General features: G+C 38.7%; 1 long non-coding RNA gene across 1 annotated transcript; it reads right to left on the bottom strand.

Annotated features, from left to right (window-relative positions):
• On the bottom strand, positions 1-2626 carry LOC121051949. The gene is made up of 3 exons (XR_005807566.1): positions 2363-2626; positions 1406-1649; positions 1-1315 (listed from the first exon to the last, which is right to left on the bottom strand). It is a non-coding gene; the product is annotated as an uncharacterized LOC121051949 (long non-coding RNA).
• Between the last annotated feature and the right edge of the window lie 928 nt (positions 2627-3554).

Below are 3554 nucleotides of genomic sequence, written 5' to 3'. Positions count from 1 at the left end.
AAACTACACTCCGTCTGTTCTGAGTTCTCTACAATATCACTTAGAGGCTTTGAGAGAAACGAACATATGTCTAACTGTTCTGAATTCTCTACAATATCACTTACAGCTTGAGCAAAACAAACAAATGTGAAGCAATAAGGTAAAGCTGCTGCCTTCCTTACCATTACACTTAAAAGCCACACTTTCTATCTGTGGTGGGTTATCTACACTACCACTTCCAACACAGCAAATAGGAGTAAAGCAAAATCACAAGGCAGCTGCATGCATTTATCTCGTCTTAGATTTGCCTGACTTCATCTTCTCCAATAATGTCTAGCTCTGCCTTACTCTTCTCCTTTGCTTCAGCAACAAGCTGCTTTTCCTTCTGTTCTGTAAGGCAGCAATCACAGATATGTACATATGCCTCAGTGTCAGTTTTATCCATCCCACCGCACTTCAAGTGCTCATAGACCTCGCACATGATGCATTGCAAGAATCTTTCTCCATCATCTTTACACGTGCCACACTTGCACTTCATCTTTTTACCAGAGCCTTTGCAACATGGTTTTGTTCCCTTCACAAGGTAATTGTACTTTAACATGGTGTCTACACACAACTTCACCATTGAATATTCACTGCCGACTTTGCGGTATTGTAGAACAACAGTTTCATATACAAAAACTGCATCATCGTAATAATCAATGGCCTCAGTTGTTGTGAGAGGAACAGTCTAATCTATACTCCATCTGTCCATCAGATTTGAGATTGGATTCTCCTTACAAGCCACAATTTGGTGCAGCACACACTTCAGATTCTTCATTGTTGAAATTGCATATTCCAGTAGCTCACCTGGACTTACTTTGGAGCTAGCTGCCTCAATGAGGTTTTCCCCGCTTACAAGGCCTCTCTTATCCAGTATACTGATCAGTACCTTTAACGCCTCCCTTATTTGCTCCCTAGTCCAACCTTTGCGGGGTATACTAGCAATGGTATGTGCCTCTTTTGCCATCCTTGATTTGACAGGATAAGTCAGAATGAACGCAAGCAAGTCACTTAAAGTCTTGAATGGGAAACGATTGAGACCTCGGTAACATTCAAGTACTCCCTCCAGACAATGAACTAGAGCATATTGGTCCTCCACCTTGTTGCAACCTGATAAATGTTAAGGTTACGGAGATAAGCTAGGGCAATCTCATACTTCACTTCATCTACTCCATAACTCCCTCTCCAAAATTTGTATCCCCACCTATCGAACCAGGATCTTCCGTGAGCCACCCCACAAAGCAAGCGAAGATCAACATTCCCTTTCTTGGAAACAACCTCCAAGGTAACATCCCTGCAAATCATGCAATCAACTACTTTAAATTCAGCACCAATACAAGTTATTTTTTCAACAACATTAATATGAATATGAAGAATTCAATACCTTATTTCGAGATTCTGACATAAACAGTCCCATATATCCATCAAGTTACTGCCAGACATCACACCAGAAGAACTTCTTTAAATCCAAAGTAAATGGGCATAGGCATTCATGTGTATTACCACATACAGCAAGGAATTTCCTTGTGGATTATCCAAAACACTTTCATTAAGGCATTCATTCCACACTTCCTCAACTGGAACTAACATATGAAACCGTTTCTTTGAAACATGAATGCTTTCACAGCCTGGAAGTTCAAACCCAACAAATAACCAAACATGAAAATCATAATAGGCTAGGTTATAGCAGCAGCCTAAAACAAAAGAACCTGCCAAACCACAAATCAGAGCAAACAAGCCAGCAATTCAAAATGCATTATTTTTGGTGATTGGATTTAAAGGTACCGTCTTTCAATCTGTTAGCACGAGTCTATCTCTGTATCTCCCTCACATCTCTATCAATCTGTTTATGTAGATAATTATAGTTTGTTGTAGATACTAGATGCTAGTATAGTTAACTCTAAATCTCTAGTATAGTTATCTCTTATCTCTTAAAAGTTTCATTGCAAGTATAATTGTACCAACAGACTATTATATTTTCTTTCACATTTAATTGGATACATGAGTAAGTTTCCAAGCCTTTCACAATTTTACACAATCTTTCTTTCTCCTGTGAAGGTGTACATCATCGTCAAGAAAGTAATGCATTACTGAATTTGAATAGGGGCTTTGGTCTCAGACAATTGTAGATCAAGAAACACACATTTTTGAAAACACCCAAAAATAAACAAAGACGCCTAAGGTAATAGATACAGCAACACTAGACTAAATCAAAGGCATATCAGAAAAGGCAAGCCACCAATTCCAAACTCAATTTTGATGGAAATGAGGGTTAAAGGTACAGTCTATCACAATTTCTTGGCATAATATCATGATGGTGTTTCCAAGATTACAACTTTACCTGCAATTCTGCAGTGTTTGCAAGACGGGTCTGGCCAAGCTCCTTCGTCATCTTCAATGGTATCGTCGCAATCCCAATTGCTAGTTCCGTCAGCCATGTCTTCATGCCTCGAATCGCATAGTCTGTAACGACCGCGTTCTTGTTGAGGAAGACAACAATCTTCTGCCCAAACCCTCGTGCAAGAAGGTCGCCTCTGAAAGTATACCACATTGTCAAGAAAGCTAGAAACTTTGATGGTGCGAATTAGAAAATGGGGGAATAGGGATTTTGCTTGCTCAGAAAGTTTTCAGAATTGGATTTTGGGAAGCTGGCGCATTTGTAGACTATAGAGTTAACCCAAATTATTACCATCACTCCGTAATTTTTTATTACACTAGTTTTTATTATAAGATTTCAAAACATAAAAAACTCCACAACATTTGGTTTTGAACATTTAAAGACAAAAGTTTACACTTAAGGACAATATGCTCTCCACTTGCCACATGTCATGAGTTAATTTACTTTTTTACCCTTAACTACATATTTTGACTTGTAATCCCTTTATAAGGATTAAATCTTACAAATAAGGACAATCTGCTCTCCACTTGCCACATGTCATGAGTTAATTTACTTTTTTACCCTTAACTACTAATTTTGACTTTTAATCCCTTTATATTACTCTTTTTTTCTGAGAATAACCCCTTTATGTTACTTTTTTTCCCCCTTAACTACTCATTTTGACTTCTAATCCCTTTATATTACTTTTTTTTCTTTTTCTGAGAATAATCCATTTATGTTACTTCTCAAAAGCCCAAAAAAATAAAAAATCTTTCTTTTACACATTGCTAAGAGAAAGAATCTCAGACCTCACTCTCCTACTACTCTCATCTCATCGCCTAATCGTACTATTACACTCGTCCAATCCTGCTACTGCACTCGCAGCACTCATACTCGTCAAGTTCTGCTATTGCACTTGTACTCGTGTCCAGTTCTACTACTCATGTTCTGCTACTGCACTCGTCACTGAAAATCCTGCTATTGCACTCGTCCAATTCTGCTACTGCACTCGCTGCACTCATACTCCGTCTAGTTCTGCTATTGCCCTTATACTCGTGTTTTGCTACTGCACTCGTCATCGCCTAATGTCTAGTTCTGCTACTGCCCTCGTACTCGTGTTCTGCTACTGCACTCCTCATTGCCTAATCCTGCTACT

Source organism: Rosa chinensis, chromosome 2, assembly GCF_002994745.2.
Source record: "Rosa chinensis cultivar Old Blush chromosome 2, RchiOBHm-V2, whole genome shotgun sequence".
Classification (NCBI taxonomy): Eukaryota; Viridiplantae; Streptophyta; class Magnoliopsida; order Rosales; family Rosaceae; genus Rosa; species Rosa chinensis.
Note: the sequence above shows the minus strand (reverse complement) of the source record. Positions and strands in the feature narration are given on the sequence as shown.